Source organism: Martes martes (assembly GCF_963455335.1).
Source record: "Martes martes genome assembly, chromosome: 5".
Taxonomy (NCBI): Eukaryota; Metazoa; Chordata; class Mammalia; order Carnivora; family Mustelidae; genus Martes; species Martes martes.
Window position 1 is genome coordinate 53543375 of NC_137892.1, and position 14237 is coordinate 53557611.

Here is a 14237-nt window from a genome sequence, read left to right on the forward strand (position 1 = left end):
ATTTCTTTGGGAATTGTGCTCTACTGTTTGACCAAATAATTTTAAAATAAATGCTGGTAATAAAGGAAGAATATTCCATACTAGCTTTATTTATTTATTGTTTTTTTTTGCATTAGCTACTACTGTATTGGGTCTTAGAGTATCTTTCTTGAGGTACATTTTTTTATATTAGGGTGACTCCATCATTTTTTTCTTCTACTCTTTCTCTCTCTTCTTGTCAACTACTACTTGTTTAAAGCGTACCTTAGGGCAGGCATTTTGTTAAAGAAAATTTTACACACCCCAGGCATGATGCAGAAAGAAAACGGAAATCATTTTGCTGCTGATTTTCAAAGGTTAGTGTCACCTTCATCAGGTGGGGATCCTGGTAATCAGAGCCAATTCGATGGGGGGACTACCGAGTGATGATCAGTAGACGACTTTATTTTTTACAATCACTTCTTTTATACTTTACACAAGATCTGGTTACAAACAGGATCTAGATTTACGTTCAGGACATGAACTGCGTGTGAGATGTGAGCTACATGCAGGACGTGGGCTACGTGCAGGCAATCGAGTGCGACAAATGTACCAACAACGGTTATCTCTTAGCTTTAAATGACAAGAACAAGTTAAGGATTCTCCACACTTATCAGATCTATCTAAAGGAGGACAGGAAAGCACTCCAGGGTTCCTCCCATGTTCATTCCGGGCATTGGCCCATGAAGACTCTTGCCCTCCATCTCCTGGAGTTTTCTCTCAGGATCTGACGTGACCAGTCACATTGGCGAGGATCCGGGTTGTGTTCCAACAATTCCCCCTTTTTTGCTTTTTTCATTGCAACACTTTAAGAGCCAATTCCAAGCTAGACACCTGTTGTTTGTTCACTCGCCTTTTGAAGAGACAGTACGCTATAAGAAATGTACAAAAACATATTAACAATCTAACTCCTGCCCCAGAAACAGAATGCATAATACTCTGAAAGCAAGCTCAAGGGTCAAGGCCCTGCAGCGCCTCAGCAATCCCTGTAGGGAGGCCCTCATAAGGAACGCCTGGCAATTTGTTTCGGAAAGTTTCAAAAATCTCCTGCTGGAGCTCTTGAATGTCAAGAGATATATTCCCTCGGAAATCTTGTAAAAGATATATGATCTTATCCCATTCAAAATGAGTACTATTATATTTTTCAGGGGTCCTTTCCTATGAAGGGACAGCACATGCATCTTGTGAGTGGACTTCTGTGTCTCTTGTGTCTCCAGATCTTTCTTGGAGATCAGGGGTGCAGTGGTTATCAGGAGGGTCATTGGTTTTCTGGGACCTGATGAGCCGAAGAAGAAGCTATAGTGTTTTGGAGGGTCCATCATCAGAATCTGAGGAAATAAGAGCAGACCCTTTGCCTTTCCTTAATACGAGGCCAGGGAGCCATTCATTAAAAGATTTGAACCAAATAGGAATAGATGCTTCAAGGGATTGCTATGATTGTGAGAAGTGTTTTTCTGCTGCTGTCTGAATGTCGCCTTGGGGTAAATTCAAAAAATTAAGAGTAAATAAAGAGAGTGCTAAAACATCCTTGGGGTTCCCCCTTTTTTGTTTTTTAATAATTGCAGTTTTAGTGTACAATGAGCTCGTTCAACTATACCTTGTCCTTGTGGGTTTTAAGGTATACTTGTAGTATGATGAATCTGCCACTCAGAACAAAAGGCAGTAAATGTGTGGCTTGTGTAAGCTGGTGCATTATCAGTTTTTATGGTAGTAGGGACCCCCCCCATAACACTAAATCATTGCAATAGAGTAGAGTGGACAGCAGTAAAGGACTCGGAGGATTGAGGAACTGCCCAAAGAAATCTAGAAAATGTATCAATAACAACATGTAAATAAGGTTGACGAGGGAATAGAGCGAAATGAGTTACATCCATTTGCCATAGTTCATTGGCTTGTGAGCCATGAGGATTGGCTTCTGAAGTGTGTGGGTGACAACACAAAGACACACAGATAGGATGGGATTGAACAATGTTATGCACCTTTCGTAGTGGAATTTGGTAACGGTTGTGCAGTCGATTAGCATTAGTATGCAAAACCGAGTGTTCATCTGCAGGTGATGTGAAAATAAGACATGTCAGTATATATGCTTGGCAGTTACCTTCTACCATGGGTTCTGGGAGGGAAGAATGAGCCCTAATATGGGTGACATAGAGAGAATGGGAACATGATCGTACAAGGGACTGCAGTTTTGTGAGGAGGTGTCAATGGTTTTTTGTGTTGTAGATATCTGAGCTGTTTCAATGGCAGGAAAGAGACCAACCACATAAGCAGAATCAGAAACAATGTTAAGTGCAGAAGATATACCAGTTAACAGAGCAGTAAGAACAAACATTTCTGTTTGTTGCACTGATGCATACTCGCTTTGAATTGAGAGGTTTAAGCCAGGTCCATGCATGCCTCCTTTTCCAGTCCAGGAGCCATCAGTATAATACACGGGAGTGCCTGTAATTGGACTAGTTTTATAGATATTAGAAATTACAAATGACGTCTTTTTTAGGAAATCCCATAATTTACCCCCAGGGTAATGGTTTCCAGTGGTTCCAGAATATCCTGCTAAAGCATTAAGGAGATGATCATTCAAGGGAAATAGGGAATAAAAATATTTTATAGAATAGGAAGAATGATAACGTGAGGTTTGTATCCCAATATTTGAAGACATCTGGTTCGGCCAAGGATAATGAGGTCTGCAAGGAGGTCAACATACGCAGTTAAAACCTTAGGAGCTCGGTGTTTCAAGTAGATCCATTCTAAAGGAGAGTCTTGAGCTGTCACCCCTCTAGGGGTGTAGGGAATAGAAAATAACAGTAAAGGTAATGCAGGATCGTATTGATGCAAGAATATTTGATGAAGGCGTTCTTCAAGGAACTGAAATTCCTGTTCAGCCTGCAGTGTTAAGCTTCAAGGACTACCAAGGTTAGGGTCTCCCTCAAGAGTGGCAAATAGATGTGTAAGTTGGTGTGTAGGAATACCCAAAATTGGGCATAACCAATTAATATATCCTAATAATTTTTGAAAATCATTTAGAGTACTTAAAGTACTTAAAGTACTCTAAATGGAAAACTTCTGAGGACTAACGGTGGTACATTCTATAATACGACCCAAATAGGAGAAGGGTGGAGTAAAGTGTACCTTTTCAAGAGCTGTTATAAGACCAGCCTGTTGTACGTACTGTTGTATATTTGAAAACAATTGATGTAAGACCTCTGGGGTTGGGGCTGCTAGTAAGATATCATCCATGTAATGGATAATATAACGTGGGATATAATTGTCAAATGGGCTCAAGAAAGTTTCCTAAAAAAAATACTGGCACATCATAGGAGAGTTAGTGATGCCTTGAAGGAGAACTTTCCATTGAAATCTTTGTAAAGTTTCTTGTTGATTTACTGTTGGAATTGAAAACACAAAATGCTCTTTGTCTGAGGGGTGGCTAGGAATAGTGTAAAAGCAGTCTTGTAAATCCAAAACTACTAAAGGCCATTTAGTAGGTATACAAGTGGGAGCAGGAAGTCCTGGTTGTAATGTACCCACAGTTACCATTGCAGCATTAATATTATGGAGATCCACTAATAATCTCCATTTGCCTAACCTTTTCTTTATAACAAAAATTAGAGAATTCCAAGGAGAAAAAGAAAGTTCAGTATGTCCTTTTTCTAATTGTTCTTGAATTAATTTTTAGAGCCTTCAGTTTTTCTAATGTGAGGGGCCATTGGGGAGTCCAAATAGGCTCGTGACTTTTCCAGGTGATTGGAATTGGTGAAGGGGCTTTATCAGCCCCCGTGGCCCCTGTATAAAACCCAGCCCAGCACGAGTATCATTAGGGTTAAGATCTATAGGTTCACACACCCCTTGTAAGTTTTACCTAAGCCTTTCCCAGGAATATACCCCATGTTTTTCATCATGTTTTTTTACAAGTGAGGATGGAGGTATGTGAATTTCAGCATCCCATTGTTGTAACAGATCTCATCCCCAGAGATTAATGGGTACGGGGGCAATGTAAGATTGAATATGACCTTGTAATCCCTCTGGGCCCATACATGGCAGAGGTCAGCTATTTAGTCTTAATTGTTGAATAGTTAAATAGCCAAGACCTTCAAGGACATAATCAGCAGGCACTGTAGGCCATTGGCATGGCCAACATTGACAAAAAATGATAGAGATATCTGCTCCAGAATCTAAAAGCCCTTCAAATATTCATGCCTTAATAGTCGACCCCAAGTGAAGCTTTCTTCCTTCAAATAGTTTCTTAGGAAAATGAATCTTTTTATTAGTACTGCCGAATCCTCCTACCCTGAAGTTTGAAGACTGAGTAGGCATAATATAGGGAAGTAACAGAAGTTGGCCGACTCATTCGCCTGCTGAAAGGGTCCAGGGAACAGTGACATAAACCATAATTTGAATCTCACCATAATCATCGGAGTCTGTAACTCAAGTATGTACTGTAACTCCTTTCATAGTTAAACTACTCTGTCCAAGCACAAGACCAACCGTATTTGGGGGTATAGGTCCATATAGGTTTGTAGACAATTTATAAGGACATTGAGATGGATGTATAAAGCAAGCCTTAGGGAGAGGGGTATCAAGAGCAGCGCTCCCCTGAGTAGCAGGGACTAAGTCCATTACTGAGAGTCCCTGTTGGGTACAAACTGAATAGGATAGTTCCATGACCCCACATTTACTGGGGCCTGGGGGTTGGCTCCTTAGGGAGTTTCCCTGATGAGGGTTCCAAAGGATTTCCATCTCTGCTGGTTTTTGATTTACATTTCTTAGCCCAATGTTTGCCTCCTTGACAGCAGGGACAAACATTAGGGGGTTGAATCTTGGATTTATTTAGGCGATTGGCAGGAGCGGGAGCAACAGACAGGGAGGGAAAGGGCATTGTTGTTGTTGTTGTTGTTGTTGTTGTTTTTTAATGTGTCCTGTTTGTCCACAATTAAAACATTTTGCCTGCAATTGTTTTTGAACAGCCATGGTTTCTAACACTGTTACTCGGGCCTGATGTTTAAAGGATCCTACATTATGACAAGCTTTTAAATAATCCATGACATTTCCAGATTCTCTAAGAGGTTGAATCAGGGCCTGGCAATCGTCATTAGCATTATCATATGCTAGTTGTTTTAAGAGTAATTCCTGAATTTGTCCTCATCTTATCTGCTTTTCCAATGATTCTTTTAACCTGCCAATAAAATCAACGTATGGCTCTTTAGGCCCTTGTTGTATTTTTGTATAACTGGCAGTATAATCGGTACCCGAATTAATTTTTTGTCAGGCCTCTAGGACTACATCACGTACGTGGTGAAGGGCTACGGAGAGACGTTATGAGTTTGATGATTAGAAGTCGTCCAAGCTTCTGTTCCCATGAGCATATCATAAGTGATTGCTGTGACATTCCCTCTCTGTCCTAAACTCCTAATCTTTTCATGTGCCTCCTCAGAAAGCCACATTTTCCACCGTAGAAATTCAGAAGAGGTTAATACCATCTTAGCTATGAGTTGAAAATCATAGGGAATCTAGTGGACATTATTGCTCCAACTGGATAAATATTCATAACAATAAGGACAAGTAGGCCAATACATGGAACAGGCCTTTTTAAATTCTCTTACAATCTCCATTCGCATCCCATCATAAGTATTTGCCCACTAGCACGAAAAGTTACAGGGAAAACTAAGTGCAACTCATGGGGGCAAGACGGTGTAGAAACAGAATTGTGATTTTTTAGTTTATGTTGGTCCTAATTGTAACATGAGTAAGTTATCATCCAACCCAGTGTCATTTCCCTCACCCCCAAAGAGGTCTGCAGCTAATTCCTCGTCCTCATGCCCAGAGGGAATCGGAGATGCGGTGGCCAAGGGAGAAACATGGCATTTGTCCTTTTTGCCGAAAAACAATTTTTACTTTTGGTTTGAATTTGTCGGGTTGTTTCCTCATCAAACTCCTATGTATGCAGAGAGGTGGCTGTTTCAGCCTTAAGATCCTCTTCCTTACATTCCCCTCCAAGAAATAAAATTACAAGGGGCATCTGGCTAGCTCTGTCAGGAAAGCACCTGACTCTTGATCTTAGGATCACGAGTTCAAGCCCCACATTGGGTGTAGAGATTACTTAAAAAAAAAAAAAAGAAATAAAATTACAGTTTTTACCAACGCCCATGTAACCCAAAATTCCACAGGAATTTTTTCACCTTGTCTATAAGCCTTTTCCACATTATGGAATGCGCGCTCCCAAATTGCCTCTTCCAAGGTTCCTTCATCAGAAAACCAAGGATTATATTCACAAATAATATCCAGACAAGTTCTTAATTGACATCTGGATACTCGAGCATCTACCCGAGATAAAAGGTGTGGTATTAACGCTAGAAAAGACTGGGCACAACTTTGATTCTGCCCCATCATTCTCACTTACCTCCGTCTGTGAGGGCCTCCGGATCACTGCGTGACTGTTCATCAATTTCAGGTTCCTGTTCGGGTGCCACTTGTCACCTTCACAAGGTGGGGATCCTGGTGATTGTAGCCAAAATGACGGGGTGGGGGGGGACTACTGACTGATGATCAGTAGATGGCTTTATTTCTTAACAATCACTTCTCTTATACTTTACACAAGATCTGGTTACAGACGGGATATAGATTTACGTGCAGGACGTGAACTGCATGTGAGATGTGAGCTAAGTGCAGGACGTGGACTACGTGCAGGCAATCAAGTGCCACAAGTGCACAACAACAGTTATCTCTTAGCTCTAAATGACAAGAGCAAGTTAAGGATTCTCCACACTTATCAGATCCATCTAAAGGAGGACATGAAAGCACTCTGGGGATCCTCCTGTGTTTATTGCGGGCATTGGTCTAGGAAGACTCTTGCCCTCCATCTCCTGGAGTTTTCTCTCAGGATCCAACAGGACCCTAGTCACATTGTTGAGGATCCCGGTTGTGTTCCAACAGGTTAGCTTTTTTCCTATTATCCTGGTACCATACAGTCCCAAAGCATTTATAAATCTCTGGGCATAAAATGAGTTCAGTGAACACAGTCTTTAGAATGTGATAGTCATGAAATAAAAATAAACTCACTCTGTTGTATACTCAGTAAATTTAGTTAATATCAACTCTAAACACAAGTATTAGGTCATTAATATAATATCACTATATATCTTTTCATTATTCTTATATTCAATTTTCATCTGAGTACACTTGTGATATTGGATATCGATTTGTTATCCATCATTAGTATGTAAACATTTGCTGTTTTCATTGCTATGATTCATAATTAGAAAACTGTCTAGTGACTGTAACATGTTACTTTTCTTACTCTTAGACATTTAGTTATCTATTTTTGCATAGTATGCTTTTTTAAAAATTATTTAGTTATTTTTATTTTTTTTATTAACATAAAATATATTATTTGTTTCAGGGGTACAGGTCTGTGAATCATCAGTCTTAGACAATTTGCAGCACCCACCATAGCACATACCCTCCCCAGTGTCCATCACCCAGCCACCCTACCCCTCTTACCCCCCTCCCCTCCAGCAACCCTCAGTGTTTGTTTCCTAAGATTAAGAATCTCCTATGGTTTGTTTCCCTCCCCAGTTCCGTCTTGTTTCATTTTTCCCTCCCTTCCCCCCATTAACCCCCACTCTGCCTCTTAAACTCCTCATATCAGAGGGATCATATGATTGTTCTCTTTCTCTGATTGACTTACTTTGTTTACCATAATACCCTCTAGTTCCATCCACGTCATTGTAAATGGCAAGATTTCGGGGGTTTTTGATGGCTGCATAGTAATTCTATATATATATATATATACCACCTCTTCTTTATCCATTCATCTGTTGATGGACATCTAGGCTCTTTCCATAGCTTGGCTATTGTGGACATTGCTGCTATAAACATTCGGGTGCATGTGCCCCCTTCATATCACTGCATTTGTATCTTTAGGGTAGGTAACCCAGTAGTGTGATTGCTGGGTTGTAGGGTAACTCTATTTTCAATTTTTTGAGGAACCTCCATACTATTTTCCACAGTGGTTGCACCAGCTTACATTCCCACCAGCAACATAGGAGGGTTACCCTTTCTCTGCATCCTCGCCAACATCTGTTGTTTCCTGACTTATTAATTTTAGCTATTCAGACTGGTAAGAGGTGGTATCTCACTATGGTTTTGATTTGTATCCCCCTGATGATGAGTGATGTTGAGCACATTGTCATGTCTTTATGGGCCATTTGGATGTCTTCTTCACAGAAATGTCTATTCATGTCTTCTGCCCATTTCTTGATTGGATTATTTGTTCTTTGGGTGTTGAGTTTGATAAGGTCTTTATAGATTTTGGATACTAGCCCTTTATCTGATAGGTCATTTGAAAATACCTTCTGCCATTCTGTCAGTTGTCTTTTGGTTTTGTTGACTGTTTCCCTTGCTGTGCAAAAGCTTTTGATCTTGAAGAAGTCCCAATAGTTCATTTTTGCCCTTGCTTCCCTTGCCTTTGGTGATGTTTCTAGGAAGAAGTTAATGTGGCTAAGGCCGAAGAGGTTATTGCCTGTCTTCTCCTCAAGGATTTTGATGGATTCCTTTCTCTCATTGAGGTCTTTCATCCATTTTGGGTCTATTTTTGTGTGTGGTGTAAGGAGATGGTCCAGTTTCATTCTTCTGCATGTGGCTGTCCAAGTTTCCCAACACCATTTGTTGAAGAGGCTGTCTTTTTTCCATTGGACATTCTTTCCTGCTTTATCGAAGATTAGTTGACCATAGAGTTGAGGGTCCATTTCTGGACTGTCTATTCTGTTCTATTGATCTGTGTGTCTGTTTTTGTGCCAGTACTATGTTGTCTTGATGATGACAGCTTTGTAATAGAGTTTGAAGTCTGGGATTGTGATGCCACCAACTCTGGCTTTCTTTTTCAACATTCCTCTGGCTATTCAAGGTCTTTTCTGGTTCCATATAAATTTTAGGATCATTTGTTCCATTTATTTGAGAAAAGTTGATGGTATTTTGATAGGGATTGTGTTAAATGTGTAGATTGCTTTAGGTAGCATAGACATTTTCACAATATTTGTTCTTCCAATCCATAAGCATAGAACGTTTTTCCATTTCTTTGTGTCTTCCTCAATTTCTTTCATGAGTGCTTTGTAGTCTTCTGAGTGCAGATTCTTTGCCTCTTTGGTTAGGTTTATTCCTAGGTATCTTATGGTTTTGGGTGCAATTGTAAATAGGATCAATTCCTTAATTCTCTTTTTTCTGTCTTGCTATTGGTGTATAGAAATGCAACTGATTTCTGTGCATTGATTTTATGTCCTGACACTTTACTGAATTCCTGTATGAGTTCTAGCAGTTTTGGAGTAGAGTTTTGGGTTTTCCACATGAAGTATCATATCATCTGCAAAGAGTGAGAGTTTGACTTCTTCTTTGCCAATTCGAATATCTTTTATTTCTTTATGTTGTCTCATTGCTGAGGCTAGGACTTTTAATACTATGTTGAATAGCAGTGGTGATAGTGGACAGCCCTGCCTTGTTTCTGACCTTAGGGGAAAAGCTCTCAGTTTTTCCCCATTGAGAATGATATTCGCTGTGGGTTTTTCATAGATGGCTTTGATGATATTGAGGTATGTACCCTCCAACTCTTCACACTGTGAAGAGTTTTGATCAAGAAAGGATGCTGTACTTTGTCAAATGCTTTTTCAGCATCTATGAGAGTATCATATCATATCTATGAGAGTATCTCATACACTATGAAAGTATCATATTGTTCTTTCTTTTATTAATGTATTATATCAATTTGATTGATTTGTGGATGTTGAATCAACCTTGCAACCCTGGAATAAATCCCACTTGGTCATGGTGAATAATGCTCTTAATGTACAGTTGGCTCCTATTGGCTAGTATTTTGGTGAGAATTTTTTCATCTGTGTTCATCAGGGATATTGGTCTGTAATTCTCCTTTTTGATGGAATCTTTGTCTTGTTTTGGGATCAAGGTGATGCTGGCCTCTTAAAATGAGTTTGGAAGTTTTCCTTCCATTTCTATTTTTTGGAACAGTTTCAGGAGAATAGGTATTAATTCTTCTTTAAATGTTTGGTAGAATTCCCCTGGGAAGCTGTCTGGCCCTGGGCTCTTTTTGGGGGGAGATTTTTGAAGACTGCTTCAATCTCCTTACCAGTTATGGGTCTGTTCAGGTTTTCTATTTCTTCCTGGTTCAGTTTTGGTAGTTTATATGTCTCTAGGAATGCATTCATTTCTTCCACATTGTCAAATTTTCTGGCGTATAGTTACTCATAATATGTTCTTATAATTGTTCATACCTCTTTGGTGTTAGTTGTGATCTCTCCTCTTTCATTCATGATTTTATTAATTTGGGTCCTTTCTCTTTTCTTTTTGATTAGTCTGGCCAAGGGATTATCAGTCTTAATAATTCTTTCAAAGAAGCAGTTCCTAGTTTCCTTGATTTTTTCCTACTGTTCTTATGGTTTCTATTTCATTGATTTTTGCTCTGATCTTTATGATTTCTCTTCTCCTGCTGGGTTTAGGCTTTCTTTGCTGTTCTTCCTCCAGCTCCTTTAGGTGTAGGGTGAGGTTGTGTACTTGAGATCTTTCTTGTTTCTTGAGAAAGGCTTGTACCGCTATATATTTTCCTCTCAGGACTGCCTTTGTTGTGTCCCATGGATTTTGAAGCATTGTGTTTTCATTAACATTTGTTTCCATGAATTTTTTCAATTCTTCTTTAATTTCCTGGTTGACCCATTCATTCTTTAGTAGGATGCTCTTTAGCCTCCAGGTATTTGAATTCTTTCCAACTTTCCTCTTGTGATTGGGTTCTGGTGTCAGAGCATTGTGGTCTGAAATATACAGGGAATGATCCCAGTCTTTTGGTGCTGGTTGATACCTGATTTGTGACCCAGGGTATGATCTATTCTGGAGAATGTTCTGTGTACACTAGAGAAGAATGTGTATTCTGTTGCTTTGGGATGGAATGTTCTGAATATATCTGTGATGTCCATCTGGTCCAGTGTGTCATTTAAAGCCTTTAACTCTTTGTTGATCTTTTGCTTTGATAACCTGTCCATTTCAGTGAGAGGGGTGTTAAAGTCCCCTACTATTACTGTATTGTTGTCAATGTGTTTCTTTCATTTTGTTATTAATCAGTTTATATAACTAGCTGCTCCAGTGTTAGGGGAATAGATTTTTTTTTTTTAAAGATTTTCTTTATTTATTTGACAGACAGAGATCACAAGTAGGCAGAGAGGCAGGCAGAGAGAGAGAGAGAGGAGGAAGCAGGCTCCCTGCTGAGCAGAGAGCCCGATGCGGGGCTTGATCCCAGGACCCTGAGATCATGACCTGAGCCGAAGGCAGAGGCTTAACCCACTGAGCCACCCAGGCGCCCCAGAGGAATAGATCTTTAAAACTGTTAGATCTTCTTGTTGGACAGACCCTTTGAGTATAATATAGTGTTCTTCTTCATGTCTTACTATAGTCTTTGGCTTAAAATCTAATTTATCTGATATAAGAATTGCCGCCCCAGCTTTCTTTTGATATCCATTAGCATGGTAAATTGTTTTCCACCCCCTCACTTGAAAACTGAAGGTGTCTTTGGGTCTAAAATGAGTTTTTTGTAGGCAACATATCGATGGGGCTTGGTTTTTTATCCATCCTGATACCCTGTGTCTTTTGATTGGGGCATTTAGCCCATTTACATTCAGGGTAACTATTGAAAGATATGAATTTAGTGCCATTGTGTTGCCTGTAAGATGCCCGTTACTGTATATTGTATATTCATTTCTGGCCTGTTACTTTTTAACTCTCTCTTTTCTTAGAGGACCCCTTTCAATATTTCCTGGAGGGCTGGTTTGTTGTTTGCAAATTCTCTTAGTTTTTGTTTGTTCTAGAATCTTTTTATCTCTCCTATTTTCAATGACAACGTAGCTGGATATGGTATTCTTGGATTTTTCTTGTTTCATGCTCTGAACATACCATGCCAGTCTTTTCTGGCCTGCCAGGTCTCTGTGGATAGATCTGGTGCCAATCTAATATTTCTACCGTTGTATGTTACAGACCTCTTGTCCTGAACTTCTTTTAGGATATTCTGTTTGTCACTGAGACTTGTAAATTTTACTACCAGACAACGGGGTGTAGACCTATTTTTATTGGTTTTGAGGGGGGTTCTCTGTGCCTCCTAGATTTTGATGCTTGTTCCCTTCACCAAATTAGGGAAATTGCTCTAATATACTTCCTGTCCCTCTCTCTCTTTCTTCTTTTTCTGGGATCCCAATTATTTTAATATTGTTTTGTCTTATGGTATCACTTATCTCTTGAATTCTCCCATCGTGGTTCAGTAGTTGTTTATCTCTCTTTTGCTCAGCTCCTTTATTCTCCATCATTTGGTCTTCTATATCACTAATTCTCTCTTCTGCCTCATTTATCCTAGCAGTAAGAGTCTCCATTTTTTATTGTACCTCATTAATAGCTTTTTTTATTTCACCTTGGTTAGATTTTAGTTCTTTTATTTCTCCAGAAAGGGATTTTATTTTTCCAGAAGGGGATTCTCTAGTATCTTCCATTTTTTTTTCAAGCCCAGCTAGCATCTTTATAATCATCATTCTGAACTCTAGTTCTGACATCTTATTAATGTCTGTATTGATTAGGTCCCTAGCCATCAGTATAACCTCTTCTTTTTTTGAGGTGAGTTTTTCTGCCTTGTCATTTTATCCAGAGAAGAATAGATGGATGAGAGAACAAAATACTAAAAGAGTAGCAATGACCTCAGAAAAATATACACTAACCAAATCAGAAGAGACCCAAAACCAGGGAAGGAAGAAGGGGAAAATAATATAGATAGACAGATAGATAGATATTGATGTCTATATATATCTGTATATATGATTAGACTTGTGAATAGAACAGAGGCATACACTTGATTTTGGGTGTATTTTGGTCTGTTAGAAGAAACTGCCTCCCAAAATGTTAAAGAAAGAAAAACTCACATATGTACAAAAATAAGGGCAAACCTGATGAAGTGATGGAATATGACTGTAAAGGTGAAAATTTAAAAAGATTTTTAAAAAGGAATTGATAAGAAGTTGGTTGAAAAGGAAAAAAAATTAAAAAGGAGAGAATGTGATCAGGCTGGAGACTAGAACAAAGCCACATGTTAGATTTAGGGTATATTTTAATCTGTTAGAAGAAACTGTATCCCAAAATTTTAAAGAAAGAAAAACTTATATATGTATACAAAAAATAAAGTTGAATAATATGAAGGGATAGAATATGACTATAATAATGAAAATTTTAAAATATTTTTTAAAAGGTATTGATATATAATAGTTGAGAAAGCTTAAAATAGGAAAGAGGAAAAATTTTTAAAAAATAGAATAAGAAAAAAATAAAATTTAAAATACTTAAGTTTGAAAGACTAAAGAATCATAAGGAAAAAGCCATGAATTCTATGTGTTGCATTTCCCTAGCTCTGGAGTTCCACAGTTCTCATTGACTGGTGAACTTGGTCATGGCTGGATGTTCTTATTGATCTTCTGGGGGAGAGGCCTATGGCAGTGATTCTCAAATGTCTTTGCCTGAGGTGGAATTGCACTGCCCTTTCCAGGGACCAGGCTAAGGAATCTGCGTGGTTTTGCTCTTGGTAGCTTTTGTTCCCTGAACACTTTCCGTACAGCTTTGGAGGATGGGAATGAAGATGGCGTCCTCCCAGTCTCTGACCTGGAGGAGCTGAGAGCTCAAGGCCCCACTCCTCAGTGTGCCCTCATAGAAAAGCAATCAGTCACTACGGTCTCCCTCGTCTCCTGCCCCATACATGCTCACCTGGCCTGTGACCAAGCATTTCTGTCTCTGGCACATGACCCAGTTTGGAGTCTCCTAATCCAGCAGATTCCTGCAGTGTGCTCCTTTGCCACTCCCCCTGGAGGAAGAGGGTAAGTCTCCCCTGATCTGCCTATTGTGGGGTCCCTGCTTGAGGGGTAGTGGTCCAACTGTGCCAGGCATCACGGTTTATGGCAACTGTGAGCGAGAGTCCCCTCCCTAGCTCTGTCTCTGCAGCTGGCTTCCCTGTTCCAATACCTGGGATCTCTGCTGCCCTCAGGCACCCTTGGCTTTTTGTGACCCCCAACAGTCCTGAGACCACACTGTCCCCACAAGGGCTCCATCCCCTACTTAGTGTCTGGAGTGACGTCCCTCATGGAGCAGACTTCTAAAAGTTCCGATTTTGTGCTCCATTGCTCTCTCACTTGCCGGGAGCC